At 35.0% G+C, this 24,326-nt stretch overlaps 1 pseudogene; it reads right to left on the reverse strand.

Moving 5' to 3' along the window:
- Window positions 1-24,326, reverse strand: part of LOC136834682 (uncharacterized) — a 42,649-nt pseudogene that overhangs the window by 12,137 nt on the left and 6,186 nt on the right.

Below are 24,326 nucleotides of genomic sequence, written 5' to 3' on the forward strand. Positions count from 1 at the left end.
GAAAATCAACAATCTATCAGTAAATGAGAAGGGTAAACTTAAACCAAGAATAAAAGTAGTCTATGTCCCGAAGGATGAAGATGACATTATCGATAACATTGTAAAGAAAAATCCATGGATAGGTAGCCTCATTTCTGAAAATGACGACCTGAAAATTGTAAAAGAAATGATAGCCAAAGATGACAAATATAAACACTACATCATCAATTGCACACAAAAATACATTGATAGAGGTGACAAATGTACACTGTGTATAGCTGTTACATTTGCAAAGTATCTATACGACGCTGTTACATTGTTACGACTGTTACATTGTAAAATCGTTGCAAAGTATACGACTATTTACATTGTGTTGCAGAGTATACGACTGTTACATTGTAAAGCCGTTGCAGAGTATACGCCATTGTAAAGAGTATACGACTGTTACAGTAACGACTGTTGACAAGTATACGACTGTTACATTGTAAAGCCGTTGACAAGTATACGACTGTTACATGCCCTATCAATGCTATAAATGTCTGGAATTTGGTCACAGCGCAACAAATTGTAGAAATGACCAAGCTTGCCCTAGATGTGGTGAAAATCACAAATCAAATGAATGTGTTAGTTAGCAACATCTTCAAGTGTAAAAATTGTGTAAAGAAAGGTCATAGTGATACTAAACATAAGACATATGGTGGCAATAAGTGCACAGTATGTAAAGAATGTGTCAACGGTGAAAAATAATACGGATCACGGCTTTGACTAATAATCTTCTAAGCTATTTAATACAAGAAGAAAACAAATTTAAAAAGAACTAAAGGCCCTCCTATTCTGCAGGAGCTACGATACTGACGAGAAAACACTGAAAGACAATTACAAAATATAAGAAGCACCTCATTTTGAACACGTACAAGGCCCCGCCAGAGAAGGAATTATCCCTGTGGAGGGCTGTACATGAAACCAAACAAAGTGGAACACAAGCGCGCGCTCCTCCGACCTGAGCTGTCACCGAACTGTCCGAACGTCTGTCTTTTCCATGAAAAGACAAGCAGTTGCTTTTCAGTGAAGCACTTTAGTATATTCGTTGATTCCCCAGTGAATTGATGAATAAATTTGCGTTGTTTACTTAACCGAAAACTGCATTCTTGTCACAACATCGAGACTCGTGGATTAATGTTTTTTCTCTGCCTTGTTAACAAAGTAAACAGAATTTTGTCGATTTCCTCAAAGGACGAATCAGGTTCGGATCATGATGTTAATGTTAATACCCTTGATTTTTACCTTAAACTCTCACATCTTGGAAGAGGGCAGAGGAATAAATGCACTTCATTCTGGGGGAAAAGACAAACAATTATTTTGAATGTATCTAAGTAACTCTTTCCTTTAGAGGTAAGAAATGCATGCATGCATGCTACTCGTGAGAATTGAGTTCAAACCCTGTGGTGCCTATTAGGCTATGTGTCAAAAATTATATATATATATATATATATATATATATATATAATTGAATATTATATATAACCCTATATATATGCCTATTAGGCTATATATATATAGATATATATATATATATATATATATATATATATATATATATATATATATATATATATATATATATATATATATATATATATATAGATATATATATATATATATATATATATATATATATATACACAAATATATATATATATATATATATATATATATATATATATATATATATATATATATATATATATATATATATATATATATATATATATATATATATATATATGTATATATATATATATATATATATAGATATATATATATATATATGATATATATATATAATATATATATATATATATATATATATATATATATATATATATATATATATATATATATATATATATGTATATATATATATATGTATACATATATGTATGTATATATGTATATATATATATATATATATATATATATATATATATATATATATATATAGTATATACATTTTCGGTATATAGTGATGTGTGTGTGTGTGTGTGAAAAAATCAGAAGAGAGAAATCCCAGTCCATGTCGGTATACAGTGATGTAAAAGAAAAAAATGAAATATGTTCTGACGTATTCCCATGAAGATATTGGACAGATTAATGGATTTCTCCGTCACGTGTTTCATATTAATTGCTGACTTTAAGACAGTGATTAAGGAAGCGCCTCGGAGAAAGATGAGAGTGATCGCTCTGAGTGATTACGAAAAATCATATAATTTCGTTGAAGGATTCAGCAGTTGATCTTTTATATCCATGGAAAGAAACAAATATATTACTGACCCATTTTTGTGTGTCTGATTCGATTTTTTTTCCATCCCAGTGCCGTAGAAATCTTTAATGTCCTTTTAGATGGAGTGATGCGAGAAGTGTGAGAAAGGACAGTCGTAGATGTAGGAACAGAGTTTGGTTGTGGTGTTATCGTGAATGGAGCGTGGAATGGTTCATGTTGCATATGATAGGTTGCTGATTGGAGATAGTGAAGAGAAACTGAAAAATCTAGTAAAAGATTTGAAATGGTTTCAAAGAGGAGGAAGTTGAGAGTGGGTGCAGTAATGTGTTAAGAAAAGTGAGAGTAGAGTGTAATGGCTGATGTTTGCAGAGGAGTGTCAATTGGGGAACGTGAAGAGAAACTTCAGGAGCTGATGAAAGATCTCCAGAAAGATGGAGCAATAAATAACTTGACTGCTGGAAGAATGGAACTGGAGGATTCACGTAGACATTTGTGGGCAAGATGTGATGGATGAAATTAATGGTGGGTCATAGAATAATGGGACCCTGGAGTTGAGTATAGTGCACGTAAAACATTTGGAACAGTATTTGTGTGCACGGAAGCCAAGTGCTGTTATAAATGAAATGCATATTGAGCGAGTTCTTGGGTATGGATGTGTAAAAAAAGAAAAAAATTAATAAAGTTAAAGCTGTTTAGATGACATGTTTAGCAACATATATGGAGTAAGAAGGATTGTATGGGTCAGAAAAATGCAGATATAGAGAAGAGATGAAAAGGATAGTGTTTGTATAAAAGATTTATTGATATGAGTATTTTGAGCTGGTTTAGTCCTGTGGAGAGAATAGATAATGGTAGGTAGGTGAATAGCATCGGTGAATAGGTTTTGAGAGAAAGGGAAATCGACAGACCTAGTGATTTAGGGTACATGTGCAAGAGGTATTCGAAAGAAATGGTTCCATATCTAGGGAGCAAAGAGTGCATTAAGGGGAATTTAACGTGCCGTTCAAAAGTCTGTGTAATTAAATGAGGCAGATTATGTTGTGGAAGCCTTTAGCAAAGGTGTGTGATCCCTGACTGTGGAGTTACAGATAATGGTGGTAGTGGACACTGTCTTCTTTTCATTTTATTGAAATGTAGCAGAAGGAGCTACCAACTTCTTACTCAAATGCTAACCGAGATTCTGGGATTAACATTAAATTAGAATAATTATTTATAATATATATATATATATATATATATATATATATATATATATATATATATATATATATATATATATATATATATATATATATATATATATATATATATCACATTGCCTCCAACGCCGTGTGACACAAATGAGCTCTGTGAAGTTCTACCACTCATGGTTCTAATGCACTTAATCTTCCACAAAGCCTCACTCATTTCCACCCTTCCATCTCACAATTCTCATCCAATTAGGTCAGAGTTTTCCAGCTTTTGTTGAGCCACAGGAGCCCAGCTGGCTCCATCACGCATTTTTTCTCCCAGGGGCTGTGTGAAGGACAAGTACAAGCCACCTCCATCTCCTTACATCATTATCTCATCTACGTAGGGAGCTTCGTAGTTTTCCTTTATGGGGTTATTTCTTACTCTATCCTACCATTTGACCCCTATCATCATTATTAAAGCTTTACTCTTGAATAGACAAAGTCTTCTAGTTATATTTTTGTTAAACCGTAATTCATGTCAGACATCAATAGAAAGAGTTCTAGCGTAATGTGTAATCTTACATTCATGTGCAATTTCAGTGTGTTCTATTTCCCAATTTATTGAGCCTACCCAATATTCGATTTTCATTTTTGGTTTTTCTCAAAATTCCATCTGAAGAGAAAGTTTACTGAATATATCATTGTTCCTGCATATTTGACAGATTCAACGTTATTAAGACTTTCTCCAGTTAAGAGTGATTTCATTCCTTTAAGCCTGCACTGTCCTTATTTCTTCTGTTGCTCTTACATTTATTTTGAGTCCTGTCTCTTTAGATATATGATGGAGTGTATTAAGTACGGTTCGTAAATCTTGTAAAGTTTGCTGATTAAAACATCATCATCTGCCCTTTCTAAGTCTGTCAGTTTCTGTCGCTGCTCCAGTTTAAACCTTCTTCATCTCCGACTATTTTCTTGTCATCACAAAGTCTCTGGGGAGAGCACACAGCGAAGGTGAAACGTAAGCAACAAATAAGCATTTGATATTAAATTCACTTTACCTCTGGAATAACTTAAACCCAAAGGGAATAATAAAAGACGAGTTCACCTACCTTGACCAGTATTTACACCCATGCTTTTTAAAGCAGGCAAATGAGGAAACACTGAATGAACTAACTCTTCATGACGAAGTCAATGTCTCCCATATGCCGACCCTCCAAACCGTTGGTTCGAATCCTGGTCAGAGTGGATGCAAGAATACTACTCCCATTGGGTGCCCGTTGTTCCTAAGGGATAGCCAATTCGATATTAGTGGATTATTTTTAATTTTAATATTATATATATATATATATATATATATATATATATATATATATATATATATATATATATATATATATATATATATATATATATATATATATATATATATATATATATATATATATATATGAATATATATATATATATATATATATATATATATATATATATATATATATATATATATATATATATATATATATATATATATATATATGTATGTATGTATGTATGTATGTATGTATGTGTGTGTGTGGTGGGTGTGTGTGCATGTGCGTGTTTCCTTTGGAAAATTAGTCAAATGTGATAATCATTCATTCTCATGTGATAATTAATCTGGCGTAAGGAATTAAAATCACACCTTAATAATAAGGAGCGTCGTGAATCTTATAATAACTCCCCGTAGGGGGTAGGGCCGCCAGTGCACCTCACGTAGTCCACTGTAGGCATTACTCAAGGGTCTTTGCAGCGTCCCTTCGACCCCTAGCTGCAACCTCTTTCATTGCTTTTACTCTACCTCCGTTCATATTTTCTTTCTTTCATCTGACTTTCCACCCTCTCAAACAATTGTTTCATAGTGCATCTGCGAGGTTTTCCTCCTGTTACACCTTTCAACCCTTCTTACTGTCAATTTCCCTTTCAGCGCTGAATGACTTCGTAGGCCCCAGGGCTTGTCCTTTGGCCTGAATTCCATATTCTATTCTATTCTCTTATAATGACTCCATAGATAATAGTACCTTACAAATTGATAGGTGTCAGCTGTATGCTTGGTATTACCTAAACTACTAAATGTTATATTCGTTCTATTAGTTTTTGTGGGAGGGCAGGTCGCCGAATAGCCATTGAATTTGAGAATTCGTAGATTAAGTTGATAATTAGTAAGTCTTATTTTTAATGTAAGTTAATATTTGACTACATTTAATTTTCAAAATCTCAATTTACATTGGTAATTAATTTTTTTCTGTATATCAACTGTTTACGTTCAAGAATAGTTTTTGGATTTCCTCCTGGATTTTTCCTACTCCTTCTTTAAGAATAAGGACCAGTCTAAATGTTATTCTTGTAATTTACATCGAACTTTGGATTCTCTTGAGAGAGAAATGATGGATCAGTCTTATGGCAACATTTCGAATATTTTTATTTTATGTTTAATTGGTTCTGAAATGTTACTTTTAAGTGATTTATGTGGCAGTTTCTTTTACCATAATGAATTTTTACCTATTTTTCTTGATCGTGTTGTGTATCATGTGGTTGTTTCTGCATTTTCATGCATGCTCATCTATAATTTACTATACCCGTCTTTATACCGACCATTTTATTTTAGCGAAAACTTTTTCTAATAATGGTAATAATATAACCTTAATAATAACAGTAAAAATACCCCTACCAGTGTTGGGGATTCAGTGCTCCTGCCTTCCATTCAGTGTCAACCCTTTTGGGAAGATTCTGTTTTCGCTTCATAAATTTCATTGGTCCCTTTCAGTCATTCCAGAAGCTTATTTTCGGGTCTGTTCTCACAAAAGGAAATCTAGAGGCTTTTTTCATCTTTTTCGGTACTGCCATTTCCGCATAGACCTTTATACACATGGTTTGGTTAAATATTACTACAATCTCCACATAATTTTTGTATCTTTTCTTGTTTATAAATACAAACACAGACAAGCACACACACACACCTCTTCTAAACAGTAGCATGCACGCACAGAGTTGTCTCTATAATTATTCACCTATCACTATACATAGCCATTTCGGTAAAGAAGTGAAATACACTCGAGCGTTGCGCATAATTGTGTCTAAACGTAAACCCGCAGTTTTGTTTAGCAGCACCAAGCTGACACTTTCGCCTATGATCCTTGGGATATAGATTTTCATGCACAAGCTGGGTGAAAGTATCAAACACTTTCACACAACTTCTGTTATTTATTCTGTCAGTATTCGGTCGAGTGTTTCACTTGCACTTCGAGCGCATTATTGGTTGCAGAGAAAAATGGCTTATTGGGACATGAATATTATTCCTAGCAAGAATAAACGCTCGCACGAAGTGTACAAGAAGAAAAAGAAGAAGAAGAAGAAGAAGAAGCAGCTGCTGCATTTACGTGAGCCAGATAAATCTCTGTTGTGGCCTTGGGAAGCAGAAGTCTTTGACTGCCTTCGCCCCTTTGTCGTGGGAACTGACATTTGTTTCTCCAGAATGTTTTATGTTTTCACCGACTAGGGTAAATGCTTGAGATTTTGAAGTCTGGCGTGTTTACTTAAATTTAATGTATGTTGTTTTACTTTTGTTTTCGAGCAAATTTATATGTGCTTGTAAGGTAACAGTCAAGAGGTTAAGCCTCTTTAAAAACGACAAAGGGGAAACTCTTACTTGGGTATTAAATCCGTTTGAAAATCTGTTACATTTATTTTTGATGACTTGGTATACTAGAGAAAGTCGTCGTTGTGATGTACACAAATTTGCAAAACAATGTCGGACGAAGACCTGACTTATCTGTCAACAACAAATGAGGTGACTGCCTAAATTCCTTCTGTAAATCCTTTAGTTAATAGTTTTCGTTTGGCGCTTTGAGCTCATGCTGCAATGTAATTGAAAATAAAAAAACAGACCAACATTGATGACAAGAATAAAAGTCACCTGATGTACAATACAGAATATTAATCATTACATATAGCCTCAAATCGTGCAGCTACTATTAAATATGGCTGTCGAATGATAGCATTTGTTCATGGGAACACAAAGGGTTTAAATGTATTATTATTATTATTATTATTATTATTATTATTATTATTATTATTATTATTATTATTATTATTATTATTATTATTATTATTATTATTACTGTTTTTGTTATTGTAGCCAAACGCATCTCAATGCTTTAGTTGATTTGATAGGGCTTAAATGAACACAGGATGCGGGAAAGAGCTTCCATTTGCAAGTTTTGTCTCGTCTGGCTATTATTAAATTCGAAGCCCCAGAATCCATGAGACAGGGAATAGTTCTCTTTATCAAGAGCTCTGAAGAGCATCTCCATTATGTAGGCGATTCAGGAAAGTTTTCGAAAACTATCGCGTTCGTTGAAGCAAACATTCAGAGGCTTTTTCGTGAAAACAGATGACTGAGGTTAGTGAAATGGAGAGAGAGAGAGAGAGAGAGAGAGAGAGAGAGAGAGAGAGAGTTTCCTATTTTCGTATTTTCCAATAAATCATACTGAAAGGACTGGATTTTTGTTATCATAATATTCATATTCGTGAACTTTCTGATTCCACCTTCTGAAACAGAGATGATGATACCTAATACTGCAAAGCTGGATGGGTCCTCTGCCTTTACAAGTGTCTGCTGTCTGTCTGATACAGAATTTCGAAAACATTTTGACAGGTTTCATGAGACGGCATGGTTGGTATTGAAGAAAGTTTGTCCAAATTTTAAACGGGTTCGAATGTTTTTTTTTTTTTTTTTTTTTACTCCGTAACATTCTGACTGCCGTCTCGTTTACATATGGAAAGATGCAAGAAATCATCGGAAACTGTTGATATATGACGGTTAAGCTGTAAAATACGTGCTCGTATCATGTTGCTTTTCTCCCATCAAGACTGGATACAGGTCATCTTTTATAGTCTCTCTCTCTCTCTCTCTCTCTCTCTCTCTCTCTCTCTCTCTCTCTCTCTCTCTCTCTCTCACTCACACACACACACACACACACACACACCTGAACTAGAAACTGTGTAGGAGCAGATAACATGTTTGTGAAGGTGAAAATTTACGAGGCGATTAACTGAGAGGAAATATATGTAATGTCAATGTAAGGGCGTCAAAACGCCTCTCCTGTCTTGTTTCTCTCTTCATAGGTATGTACATTAATCACGTCATATATGTTACTTATTGATATTTCAGATTCTTTATGTATCTCATTGTATGCATCATTGCACGGCCTGTCCGCCGATATATATACTTGCCTTCTACATGTTCTGTAACGCATTATATATGTCTTTTTATGCCTGTTTACAAACACAAACTTCTTATGGACGCAGCGGGGGGCCCTCAGGTCGCCCGCTACCTTTCCGTCCGCTTTCTGTATTATAAACACCTGTCGAGAATAATAAAGGGGCGTTACGGGCTGCTCTCAGAGCAAGAGCCCGTGCTGGCACAAGGCCAGCTAAATCTGAAACAACAACATAATAAATGATAGTCTTTCACTTCTGACATTTCTTGAGCCTCACATCAACAATGCTAATGACAGAATCAGTACATGACGAATTGTAGACATAACTCAGGAGGAAAGAGTGAAAGGTTGTCATTTTATTCTTGGGAAATGTGATGCCAAGCATTAGGAGTTTTTTGAGGATATTCGACTAAATGTTTACCTTAAAATTAATTACTGTGCAGCTACTGTAAATCCGCGTAAAGGTTTCCCGAGGCGTCTGAAAGCTTGATACCATTTTATTTTTTTATGTTACTCATGCCACAAAGCTTGGAGCATTTTTTTTGCATGGCATTATCAACAGCACAGAAAAGATCTAATCACTACATCTATCATGAAACCAGACCGTAAGGCATAAAACCACAGTTATTAATAGAAAATATTTTTCGTAGACATTTTGCACACATGAATAAATTGCTTAGGAGCCCTGTATTCCATTACGTTTTCTGTAAAGAAATGGCAGATGTTGAAAATGGTCAAGCGAACAAATGGTCTTGGGAGACTTAAATCAAAATGGAAATTCTAATTATTGTAGGCCAGTTGGGTTTCACTCAAGGAACACTGTCTAGATTATCGTCAGCTTTTATGGTGCAGGTGCACATAGCAAAAATAACAAGTAGAGTAATTCCCAAACGTACTTTAAAAACTGTCATCAGTCCATTTTCTAATATGTGGTGTTGTCTGAAATTAATTGTGTTTTAAGAAGAATTGGCAGATAAATGGATCGACTGGCAGTAGAGGTGTGATCAGATGATCTTGAACGAGTTCTGTCCCCGTAAAAGGGAAAAAAGGGATTTATTTTACTCTAATCTCCTTTATTGTTCATCAATGGTATACACACACAAATATACTGATATATTTAGAGCTTTTAGTATTTATCCTCATTTGTTAGTTTTCTGTTTTTTTTTTCTGATCAGCTCACATACAGTGTAACGTTTAGGCCCTCGCCATAAGAGTATTTGTTTAGTACTTAAAATAGCAATCTCTATTCATAAGACTTAATATATTCTTTCTTATATTTATAAGCTTTATGAATTCATCGGTCGGGAGTCAGCGTTTCGGTAAATTAACTTTTGGAATTTTCGAGTTCAGGATTACGTTGTTTAGGTTTATGACCATCGGGATTTTATCGAGCATCGTTGCGTAGTTTATGTATGTGTGTATATATGTATGTATGCATGTTTGTTTGTTTGTTCGGATGTTTATGTGAGGAAACAAGAAATTTAAAAGTAAATATATCTAAATGTCATAATTGATAACTGAATAAGGGAAGGCCTTTCTGGCTGAGCGTCCTCGAACCAGTTGCCATCCGCAATCGCAAAGAGCCCCATTCAGCCGTGGCTGAATCCTCCTCTGACTGAATATTTGCGCATCTCTTCTACGTATTGATGGTAGAACCTCTCTTCTTTTATATCAATAGTACAACTGCTTGGATTCATACTACTACTACTACTACTACTACTACTACTACTACTACTACTACTACTACTTCTTCTTCTTCTTCTTCTTCTTCTGTGACTAACAACATAAATAATATATATCTCGCATTTGGGGGTTGAGGGGATATAGATTAATAGCCATTCCCAATCATAATATTATTTTATCTGGAACTGACACTGGTAACACCAAAAGACCGAAAACCCACACAGATCTCCACATTTCAGTTCAACAACAACGAAAAAATTAATAAATGAAATTATCGTTTTCTGTGGCAGATATTTTTTTGTCATACACCTCGAGTTTCATTCCCGAGCACCGGGCTCATTTTTCTATCTTACAAAACAGTGCATTCATTCTTGTAAATATTTTTCAAGGGTAAATCATCATAATTCTGTCAAAACCCGAGTCCATTTTTCCTAATAATTGATATCCGTAAAGAGATATGAGTTAGGAGTGGGCGACATACTGAGGGAATTCTTTCCGGTTTATGGTTTTTATTATTATTTTCGACATCCACATGATAGACAAATAGATAGATAAATATACAGACGGATAGATTGCATTTCTTTCAAATAAGGTAATAAGTTTGTCAATAACATACCTCCAAATGAAGCCCGCTAAAGGCAAAGAATTTTTCTGTAGCAGTTAGCAGTTATAATCATAGCAAGGCAAAAATAGATAAGGCACCTGTGCACGTGTTACTTATTAAAATAAAAAAGAAATTACTATTCCAGTTCAATGAAACAAAAGGTTTGTGAGTGCTTTAGAATTCTATCCCTCATGGTTCACGTCATAACGGATGCGTGGACAGGAGAAATAAAAGTAAATTCCTTTTGGTCATGAAACATGCATGTACCACGATGTGATGTAGAGAGAGGCTGGAGAGCGATTACCAAAATCAGAGGACTGCAGCAGAGGGCAGAGTCTTGGAATGAGCAGGAGAACGATGAGATTCAGAGCAGGAGTCTGTGACAGATGAAACTGAATGAAAGGGACACATGAAAGAGCTCAGTGATTAGAGACCATCAACATACGGGGCATGATACCGAGGGGGAACAGAATACCCAAAAATACCGCATATTTGATTAAATGTGTGTAGAGATTTAAATAAGTTTTTGTGTTGCATTTGTGCCCTCTTGTTAGAATAACTGCGACAGCAAATTGCATAAGAAAAATGTTCTTTCGTATAAACACTTCATTAATCTGGGAAGGAGATTAATCTGGGAAAGAGATTTAGTACAGGGAGAATAATGGAAGAATAAAGGTATATGGATAATGTTTTCAGAAAGGGATTTGATTGTTGAAGAGAGATTGTTGATAATGGTGGAAAGAAGAGTGGCAGGAGGTGTAGCTTATCATTAATTAATTGGATTGAAAGTAAGTATTGTTTGTTTTGGATGGATTAGGCGGGGTTTAGAATGCTCTAATTTTGGTAAGGATGCAGAGAGAGTTCAGTACTGACGAAGAGCAGATGATTAATGGTCGGGGCTTCAAGAGACGGGTGGAAGTTTAAAAAAAATCCAGGATGGGATCACTGGGGTATCTGGGAGTCCTTAAGTTGCAGATGCATGTGACGAGGACATGAAAGAAGTGGATGGAAAGGGAACAACAGGGCTTGTGCAAGTCAGAGGCAAGTGCCACAGTGTACGCAATGGTGGACGACCTGTTGCTAGTGAGACTTCTGTGAAGAAATATGAAGTGGCTGTTGCTTTGAAAGTTTTCTGATCGCTGCTCATGCTTAATTCCCTAGTTAGTTGATTAATTTGACAATGTACGATGTCTTGTTTTTCTGTAGACTAAGCCTGGTTTAATGTAATCTCTCTCTCTCTCTCTCTCTCTCTCTCTCTCTCTCTCTCTCTCTCTCTCTCTCTCTCTCTCTCTAGAACTCATTGAGGTTAATGATATCTTTTTGCGGGAGAAGGGAGGTTCCCTTTCGTTCATGACGACAGGGAAAAATAGAAGAAGCGAAATGGTATTTTTCTTTTCCCGTCTTTAAGGGAATGAAAGACAGTAGCGGTTCCTCTGAGCTGAGGAATTGCATCGTTCCATCTTCTTTTTTAAAGAGTTCAGATCGACAAGAAAAGTAATTCTAACTACAAATTATTAACGAGTAGCAAACTTTCCTCTCCAGGGATTGGGATCTGTCGTTACTTCTTTAAGAGCGAGGAATTGTCTTATTTCCGAGTTGTCAACAAATCTCTAGGATGAGGTTGATAGCTCTGCATGCGTCCTTATCTTGTTCCCGGCTGACACTGGTACCCATTCGCAGCCAGATCAACTGGTGGGTTGTAGGCTGGGGTCGAACCATAGACCTCGTGACTGTGAACCCGGTATTTTGGCCCTGTATGTGTATGTCGACACGTATATGTCTGGTCTGGTAATGATACAGAAAGTAGTAAAAGAAGACAGAAATGTTGGAGGGGGAAGAGCAATGAGTTGAGAAAAAGGAGTTGGTGTGTTAATCACAGCCTCTCAGAAATAAGTTATATGAGAAATTTCAGTCCATGTACCCAAAAGAACTTTATAATAAAAGCGCAAGAGAGAAAAGGTGGCGTATATTAAAGGTGCATGGTATTGAAGATAATATGCTGAGAGTAATTAAAAGTTTTTATGATGAAAGCAAAGTTTGTGTTAAAATTTGTAGGTTGGAGAGTGACTGGTAGAGCGTCTGAGACAAGGGTGCACTGTCCTCCAAGGCTTTCGTGGTATCTGTATGAATGGTAATTGGGTTAGTATAGGTGAAAGGATTCACTAGAGTGTTTTGAGATGGTTTGGTTATGTAATAAAACGGAGAACCATAGGTTGATGATAGCCTGTGTAATTCAAAAGTGCTATGAGGAAGGAGGAGAGGAAGGCCTAGAAAGTACTATGTAGATGGGTAGAAGAGGAATGGGAATCGGAAGTATGTGCAAGGTAGATATGGCCATGGTCTAGAGAATACAAGGTCTCCTTGCAAGATATATAGGGGAGATGGGGGACAAGAAACGTGACGTCAAGCTGTCACTTGCTTTCTCCTCTGCCCAAGCTCTATGCAAATAGGAAAACTTTTCTCCTAGTTCCTCGTTGTCTCTTTGTAATAGTAGAAATTATGATTCATTCTGTTAGAAAAATAAAACACAAGTTGACCATATTAATTTTATATGTATATTCATCCAAATAATTAAAACAAGAGTTTAAAAACGAAAGCCTTAACATTTTTCACTATTATATAGTATACATAAGGTTAACAATTATGTTAACAACTTTTTCGTTTTGTTTGCCACTCTTTTTGAGAAGCTAATGTCCTTGTTCAATGTGCGAGTCCTGAAAAATGTGGGGCAACGAACAAAAAATTTAATTACGTCTGAAGGTAATGGAATGCAATTGCCTATCACTTCACTCAACTCGTTTATCATATATTTTCCTAATTTTAGGTATATTTCCCGTGATAACAAATGATCATCTTTTTCACAGATTTTAAATGCTCCAAAAATTAGGGTCGAGTATGATTAGCTTCTTATTTGTTCTACTTATGGTTGCCATCTCTTTCTGTGTGTTTGTTCCCTTGGCTGAGTGTTGAGCTTCAGACCGTCGCTCGATGGGCCGGAGTTCAGTCCCAACGACCGGCTGATGAAGAGTTAGAGGAATTTATTTCTGGTGATAGAAATTCATTTCTCGCTATAATGTGGTTCGGATTCCACTATAGCTGTAGGTCCCGTTGCTAAGTAACCAATTGGTTCTTAGCCACGTAAAATAAGTCTAATCCAAAACCTAGGAGAGCCAGCTCAGTGGTCTGGTAAAACTAAGGTATACTTAACTTTATCTCTTTCTGTGGCTTTAGTTCCTACGAAGTCATACTGGGGAAACTTACGGCCTACAAAACCACCCACGCATTGGAAGGATCCTTCTTCCATGGGAAGCTCTTGAGGAGCAGGTGTCTGATAGTTTTTCTACTCTTAGTATGAGTCTACAAAATGAGAACGCACCTTTATTATAAATCTGCGAGAGAATAAAAGTAAACCGGTCTCATTTTTTTCAAATTATCTTTTAAATTAAACTCTATCTCATGACACCAAAAAAAAAGTCATATTTGTAATCCCAAACTCAGCTGAATAATTTTCAAGGAAGCTATTTTTATCAAATGGATTGTATGAAACCCCCGCAATTCAGCTGAAGGTACTTTTAAATTGGCACCGCCAGAGGCACAGAAATAGCGCTGAAGTAAAGACGGGAAGACCTCCCAGGAATCCTTTTCACCTCCCATGGAATGACAACCGGAAGTTTAGGAGTCCACGTGGGACTGAAGACCCATCCAGGACTCTGTCATTAAAGGCTGATAAGAGAATTCGTATTCGGGGAAGGTTTTCTCTTTTTGCTGAGTGAGGACGACGAGTGACGAAGTAGTGGTTCTGCTTTGAGGAAAAAAACCCGACTCGCAAACACGCACACACATGCACACACACATAGACACAAGCGCACGCGCGCGCACACACACTCACGCACACACACACACACACACACACACACACACACACACACACACACACACACAGGCACTTTCGTATTATATTTGCGAGGCGTGAGAGAAGTGAAGCCTCACTTCTAAAGAAACACGTACACGAGGGGTCTTGACATAATAGTCTCATTCAAATCAGCGTCTGTGAAAATGAGTAAATTTTGATAAACGATGTGGCAGACGAGGATGAATCCGAGACAATGATACACCAAAGTCCCTCGTTCTGATTCATGCAGTGAAGTTTTTCAAGAATAAAAAAATTATAACAGCCATAAAAAAAAAAAACAAAAAAAACTGCCATTCTTGAATTATGTAGTTTTCTTGAATGAGGAATTCATATTTGTCTTTTCCATTTGGCGATTTAGGCAAATATGTTACCTTAAAAATTATCGTAGGATTCGGTATGATGCGAATTGCATATTCGCGAGTTTGTGTATTGTATAAGAAGTGATAAGGTATCAATCGGTTACTTCTAAAATAGAGGCTGATGGGATGGGCAATTCAGTGCCCTTAACTGGCCCAGGTCTGAAAATAAGAGAGGGGCTTAACAGTCCGAAGAAATGATAGGCCTGTGCCCGTTAAAGGACGGAGTCCTAAGATAAGAGTGTATAAAAACAGAGGCAGGAAGAGAATTCCAAATCTTGGCAATAAAGGGAAATGAAATCTGGGAAGGGTTTCATTTATGAAATTCACATTTTGTGTCTTAAGAGTTTATCAAAGTTTTCTTCACGTAGAAACGGGATACTCAGTTCCACTTATTTTGATTTCTTAGAAGATCAAAGTTTATGGAAATTATAACAGTCAAAAGTGGGCACTTTTGTCCATGACTTGTGTAGCTTTTAGTTGCCACTAACTTTGTGATCAATTTCGTGTAGAATCACCTTTGTAAGAGGCGTTTTCGAAAGCACGAAAGAGCCATAGCCAAGCTGGTTGACGGAGATAAATTTTTTTGAGAATGATGTAGTAAATAATAAAACCACTTTTAAGTATTCCCCATAAATTTTGTTTAGCACTGATCATAACTTGCTATGTTATATTCACAATCTTGCTGATGTCTTACCACCATGGAATACCGTAATTGATGCCTGGCGCCATTTTAAGCTCATTCAGCGGCTCTGCCATTGATAAATGTATTACAGTAATAGAATTTACCGTAGAAAAGATTTTTTTTATTTAATAGAATTATGTTTGGCACGTGCTCATCCATCCGTTAACCTGTTGACTGTTTTTATTCATGATTATTTTACACACCAGATCTTTTGTTCTTTTACCCGTCATTAATTGTTCATGTTCTCAAGTACTCTATGCTGCTGACTCATTGCTGAAGAGCCCTTGCTGACGGAGAGGACGGTGATAGAGAGATGCTCGAGGAGACAACTGCAGCCCCACGGACTTCACGGAATGGATTCAAATATCCAATCTAGGCCAGATGCCAAACGGTGGGACCTGTGAAGTCATTCAGCGCTGAAACGGAAACTGACGGTAAAAAGGCTTGAAAGGTGTAACAGGAGGAAAACCTCGCAGTTGCACAGTGAAACGGTTGTTAGGAGTGCGTGGAAAGTAAGATGGAAGAAAGAGAATTTGAAGGGAAGCACAGTAAAAGGAGTGGCAGGTGTTGCAGATGGGGGCTGAAGGGACGCTACAAAGAGCCTTGATATAAGTAATGCCTCCAGTGCACCACTGAGGTGCACTGACAACACCATACCCCTACGGGACGGGGGACGTTACATACCTTCAAGAAATCGGACTTGGGTTACATCATTCAGCATGCTTAAGTAAGGGCTAGTGGCGAGAGAGACTGGCCCTGGGCTGAACGACGGCAAGCCTAAACTATCATTGTTATTCACAAAAAATATGAACACACAGCATTTATTTTGTAAATATTTTTTATCAATTTATCTTTAATTGGTTTATCGCTCTGTTATTTCATGTATGTGTTTGGCCTTTAACTATATAGATATATTTCCTTTTAGTTTTCTGAAAAGAAACCTATTGTGCCGGCTTTGTCTGTCCGCCCTCAGATCTTAAAAACTACTGAGGCTAGAGGGCTGCAAATTGGTATGTTGATCATCCATCCTTCAATCATCAAACATAGAAAATTGCAGCCCTCTAGCCTTGGTAGTTTTTAAGATCTGAGGCAGATAGACAAAGTTAGCCATAATGGTGCGTTTGGCAGCGATATAGGCCAGGCCACCACCTGGCCGTGGTTAAAGTTTCACGGGCCGCGACTCGTACATTATTATACCGAGACCACCGAAAGATAGATCTATTTTCGGTGGCCTTGATTATACACTGTACAGAAAACTCAACTGCTCTGAAGAAGCTTCGGCGCATTTTTTACTTGTTTCCTTTTATTACTTCGCTCGTCAGAACGCCCATTCAGATGATTAATTCCTTTCTTCGTCATATTTCAGTTTTACTTGAACAAAGCAGTTTGTTCACTTACTCATTTGTTCATCCCTTTCCTTTGCCAGTATTCACTGGTCGGTTATTGAATACCCAACTTTGCATTATTCTCTTATACTCTCTTTCTCTAATTTACCTTGGCATTATAGTGTCTACTTTTATTCAGTATTATTGATTATAGTCTCTGCTTCAGCCTTGACTTGTTTCTGTTCTTTGCCAAATGTTTATTTCTCTTTATTTGTTCGCTTCATCAAATTATTTTATTCACGTTTCCAGTTCTTCTGATCTTTCGTAGAATTAATAACTTGCAGATCTTTCCTTCCACATGTCTTTTTGAGTATTTGTTTTTTTTTTCGATTCGAAGAGTTCCTTTCAAAAATATTTTCTCTCTCTCTCTCCCGGAAGAGGAGCCATTAGCCATTAGTGTTTGCCATTACATGTCGAAATGGAAATGTCAAGAGGTGATTGATTGACTAATGATTGATCGACTTGTTCGGGTCATCCAAGATTACCGGGATCGACGCATGCAAGGAACAAGGAAGGAGGTAACGACACCTAAGTTCACTGCGTGAATGGACAGTAGCTTCTCTCACTGTCTGCAAAACTGAAAAACTTGAGGTTTTTTTTTTTTATCTTGTATTTAAAAATGTTCAGTGTACAATCTACTTAGTCTCCAATTACAATATTACATGAAATCTGTAACAATGTTCCTCAAATTGTTTTCGGTACATCACTTTAAGCCTATCTTAATTTTTTTTTATTTATTTATTTTTGTGCAAATGTTCATCATACAACATTTACCTTATATTTAATAACATTTTCTTTAAACTGTAACCATACACAATAATTAGTTATTAACATTCAAAATGTTTTAGTAATATACACCTTAGGAAATAAGTTCTTAATTTTTAACTTATAATTCTCCATTAACAGCTTTTTCGGAGGATCTTGTGTGATGGATATTTTGTAAATAGTTTGTTGGTTACTTCTTTCCCTCTGCTCTTAATCTTCGGGATTTGGTTTTTGTTCAGGTTTCCTATAATTAATAAATTCTGTTATCTTCCACGGAAGGTCCTTTAGATTTTTGTTTAGGTCCATATTTTCATTTTCTTATTATTCCACCGTAGGATACCGTGAAAAAGGCTTCAGTTTCCCGTCCCGTTGGTCTTTGCGCAGAGAAATTTAGGCAATAAAGATATTTTGCCGATATCTCTCTCTCTCTCTCTCTCTCTCTCTCTCTCTCTCTCTCTCTCTCTCTGTAAACATTTCCGTTGTTTTGCCGAGGTGGAGTGAATAATATCCACGATAACTAATTATATTCTTGAGGAAACTTGTTTGGTATCGTTTTCCTTCGGTATCGAATGTGGTTTCTCTCTCTCTCTCTCTCTCTCTCTCTCTCTCTCTCTCTCTCTCTCTCTCTCTCTCTCTCTCTGCCTGATTCACGTCGAAATAAATGTATTACACGAAGCATGAAGAAACAAAAGTATTGCTGGGGAATTGCTTCAATAGTGAGCGTGGTCGGTTGAAGGGGAGGGAACAAAGGTTCGTAATTCCTTTACGGACTCCTACAGATGTTGTTTCAAGAGGAAACAAGCTTCTTTTCCTATGTTAATCCATAATGAGTCTTCCGTAACCACTTGTGTGTAATTTTCCGTGCTTTTATAAGTGTTTGTGTGTACGTGCTCCAGCCTGACTCTGAGCACGTTGTTTGATCATCAAAGAAATTAGATTAGCAAACCATTATGTCTTTCATTGCCTGAATTTCTTTATTGTAATACATGTGACCTCATTTTTGCACCCTGATTCAAAACTCAAGAGGTGATATACACCCATAAGAAACATTTTCCTTTTCTGTTATTGAGGGCTGAGCTTTGTTTCAAATGTGTTTAAAAGATCCTCCATTTTTTTATCTTTTTTTTTTCTTTTTGCTTCTCCAGTAATATTATATAGTTGTTTCCCTTGCTGGCTGGGTGTTTTCAACTCAGCCACTGGAATAGAACGGTAACCAACTGTTGCCGCATTCCGTAGGAGGACAAACATTGACTTTATATCTCAGTATTTCCTCTCTTCCTATATTTTCACTTTTCGTTTTGGCCTCATTCATTCTCTGTCACATATTCTCATATTTATTCACTCTACTAAAAATCGTAGTTTCTCCTTTCTTACGCAGTTGTCAATACACGCACATACACACACACACACACAGAGAGAGAGAGAGAGAGAGAGAGAGAGAGAGAGAGAGAGAGAGAGAGAGAGAGAGAGAGAGAGAGCTTTTCCTCTGCTTTCTTTCGCGCTGACAAGTGAACAGCTAACTAAAACTCTCCTAAGACTTGATTGTCTTGGATTCACAGGGATTTTCGACCTTACAGACGAGTCTGTCGAGTTCTGAGCGAGTAACTACGAGAAACACCAATCTCATTAAAAGTTGTGTACATATTCAAAACTTTTCCAAATCTCCCGAAATGTTCCGAGTTTCGTATCTTGGCCCAGTGTCGGAGGATCCGAAGTTCCGATGAGACGAGACAGCAGATCTCCTCTTCAGGTGATGCTCGGTTCTCTCGGCCTTCTTCTGTGGCGGAGGATGCGAGAGCAGTTCCTGTTGCTGCATCTGACTTACGGTGTGGTTGCTCTGGTTATCTGGTAAAAGTGACCTGTAGGTTTTTATATATATATATATATATATATATATATATATATATATATATATATATATATATATATATATATATATATATATATATATATATTACTTATAAATGTATACATATATACACATATACAATATATATACATATATATTATATATGCATTATGTATATCTATACGTATGTATATATATATATATATATATATATATATATATATATATATATATATATATATATATATATATATATATATATATATATATATATATATATATATATATATATATATATATATATATATATAATCTCTAGATAACCAGAACAACTACACGGTAAGTTCGATGATGCAACAGGAAATGCTGTTGCATCCTCCGCCACAAAAGAAAGTTGAGAGAACTGAGCTCAAAACTGTATCTCACCATTAGGTGTGAAATCACAGAACAAACCAACACAGGTCACTTCTGCATTTCTAATTCAAGAGTCGGGTTGTGGATGAAATTCAGAGCAGCACACTTCCACATCGTTGGCTGCTTTGTACCCTGACTGAAGGCCCTTGGTCTTTCTTCCATCTTTCGCTTCTTAGGTATTATAGTTATTTTTTTGCCTCGAGTATTTTTTTTCATTTCATCTGTTCGGCGATTTGTAGCTCTTCATCTCCTGCATGTTTGTGTGTTTTTTTGCACACACACACGCACACACGAACATTACACACATATATATATATATATATATATATATATATATATATATATATATATATATATATATATATATATATATATATATATATATATATATATATATATATATATATATATATATATATATATATATATATATATATATATATATATATATATATATATATATATATATATATATATATATATATATATATATATATATATATATATATATATATATATATATATATAATATATATATATATATATATATATATATATATATATATATATATATATATATATATATATATATATATATATATATATATATATATATATATATATATATATATATATTATATATATATATATATATATATATATATATATATATATATATATATATATATATATATATATATATATATATATATATATACATATATATAAATATACATATATATATATATATATATATATATATATATATATATATATATATATATATATATATATATATATATATATATATATATATATAATTATATATATATATATATATATATATATATATATATATATATATATATAATTATATATATATATATATATATATATATAATTATATATATATATATATATATATATATATATATATATATATATATATATATATATATATATATATATATATATATATATATATATATACATACACATATGTTACGCTCATTATTGAAAATTGCCGATTATTGAAAATCGGCAAAAATTGCCTATTTTACATAATCAGCAAGGGCCCTGCCTAATATTGAAAATTTTCAATAATGGGCAAAATATTGCTCATTTTATATATTAGGCAACACGTTTTTGCTGAATATTGATAACGTTGCCGAATATTGAAAATATTGTAACTTAAGTGTTTCAAACAACCAGTATTCAATTTTGACAGCTGGAAGGTCCATTCTAAGCTCTAAGCAAACTAATGTAGACCATAATGACTCTCTAGTTTAATAACAGTTTAAGAATGTTTACTGTAATACACTCATTTTATAACAGCCATCATCTATTTTTTAATTCTATTATAATATCCGTTTTTTTCTTCATAAGCAATTAGTTTGGAAATTCAAATAAACACTGAAAACACAGATAATACAATTTATTTTTGTAACATAACAATATTATTAGAATACTGACTTATCAACCTTCACCAAATAATTGGCAAATAATTCACCGACGATAAAAAATTAACTAATCCATATCTATTTTATATAAAGAAACAAAATAAAAACTAAACATTCTTACAGCTGTTGTTAGGATGGCACCTAGAGTTACACTTCATTTTCTTTCTACCACAGCTACATCTTAGAGAAATACAATCTAATTTGCAGTTACATTTCTGGTAACCTTGGCCACCAGTGGATCGAGTTACCGCAGCTCTGAGAGTAATGTGGATGTCTGGTACATCAGCCACTTTAAGTAGTTTTTCACCAATTTTATCTAAATCAGGTCTAGTAAAGCAAGAATTTAAGTTGCCTTCTTTGCACCCCTAAACGATACATGTCATTTTCCTTGGACAGCACAACTACCAGTAAGTGTTTAGGGCCTGAAGGACCCCGATCAACGTCTGGAATTCTTAGAGTAGCGTTGTCTTCTACCTGCAGTGATTCCTGCATCCTCATACCCCTACGGATCATCTTTGATGCGGATTGAGCCTGACTAATGTCGACATTTTCCCGTATAGCTTCGATGGCATTAACCCTTTCTTCAATACACTTCAAATCCTTTTCACTTTCAGGTTGCTCTGGAACCTCTTCATCTTCAAGTTGCTGTTCTGTTTTCCTACTTTCATCGTCTTCCCTTTCGCCATAATTACCGTCCTCGCTGAAGAACTGAAAATAATAGGTCGTTAGCTCATATCATACTTTTCTGATTGTAACTAGGCATATGACTTAAAGAATTTTAGTATTACTATGCTTTCTAAAACCTGAAGCTTTAGGAAATGGAAAATTACAAAATATGTAAAGACTTGTTAACACAGTAAATTAGGTCTTTCAACTTATGATTTTTGGAGAAATGAGAAGGAAGATGATTAAGTGCACTCCATTAGAATAGTGTATGAAAAATTCAGTTTCAAAGTGCATTATCAGTTTATCTTTTTAATAGATTACTTAATATTTACCTTGTCAAGATCTTCTTCGTAGCATATGCCATCCAAAACTGATTCAGGAAGATTTGTTGAAGAAAGACCAACTGACAGTTCTTCTCCAAAGGTGGCCTTAAATGGTGTATGTTTCGTTGTCTCATGCTTCGAGATATTTACTTGCCACTGAACAAATTTTAAGCCAATACTCCATTTCTTGGAATTATTCTCTCGCATCCTTATCTTCAATTTATCCTGGATTACACCATTGAGTCGCTCCACTGCTCCATGGCTTTGGGGATGCCTTGGCCCACCCGTCACTAGCTGCAATTGTGGCCAAAGTGTTGATAATTCGGATATCACAGAATTCACAAATTCCCTACCGTTGTCACTTTGCAGTACTGCGGAGCACCAGAATGTTAAAACACAGGTAGAAGTGTCTGAGCTACCTCTTCTGCTCTTTTAGATTTAAGGGGCTTAACACACAAAATTTGTAAAATGATTAACGTAAGTTAGGATGTATTTATAATCCCCGTCAGGAAGTGACTGAAAATTTATTAGATCAATTTGGCACCTCGATAAAAATGAGTGGCTTCTAATTGGTTTCACGACAGGCCCTTTTGGTTGCTTCCGACTCTCTTTTAAATGGCACTCTACACAAAAGCTAATAAACAGGTTACAATATTCCATAGTTATGTTAGACCATTTCTTTTTAACTTCAAATAAAGTTTTCTTCTCGCCACCATGACCAACATCTTTATGTGCCTTTTCTATTGCACTATACACTTCCTCCCTCAAACGCTGCTACGTATTTATAATGTTCTTCCCCATCTGTTCTTTTCTTTATCAAACCTTCCGTTTCACCAACCTTAAGAATCTCATATCTTGAACGATAGTTATAATCAATAGTGGTGATAGCATCACTTTCTAGATCCTTTGATAACCTTGATATAATATCTTTCACTTTTTCAAGCGAGAACAGTCTTGTGTTCTTCCCTTTTCCTTCAACGATGGTCCGTAACCTTGCCTCGAAATTTTCTTTTTACTTCCATCGCTGAAGCCATGAGGATTATTCGATATTCGCCAAGAACTGTTGTAAAGAATGAAAAGAATTCCGTAACTAATCTACGTATTTGTCGAGAGAATTATCATGAGTACCGTATGTTTCACTTCACACCTTCACTCCTATTTACAAGTTGATAACAATTGTTGGTGATAGTAACAAGGAATTAGGCTACTAAAACTTACTTATAAATGGCCAAACTGCCATTAACAAAAGAGATTAGAATAGGATAAAACATTAAAAGTTAAAAATAGTGTCATTAATTACAGATGGTATAGTAGTCGATTTATTAATATTCGGCAAAATGGTCTTGCCGAGTTTTGAAACCCTGCTGGATTTTAAATACTAGGCAAGAAAAATTGCTCATTTTATATAATCGGCAAATCGCTTGCTCATTCTCAATAATAGACATTTCTATTGCCGATTTTCAATAATCGGCAATTTTCAATGATGAGCGTAACATATATATATATATATATATATATATATATATATATATA

Source organism: Macrobrachium rosenbergii, chromosome 54 (assembly GCF_040412425.1).
Source record: "Macrobrachium rosenbergii isolate ZJJX-2024 chromosome 54, ASM4041242v1, whole genome shotgun sequence".
In the NCBI taxonomy this organism is placed as follows: domain Eukaryota; kingdom Metazoa; phylum Arthropoda; class Malacostraca; order Decapoda; family Palaemonidae; genus Macrobrachium; species Macrobrachium rosenbergii.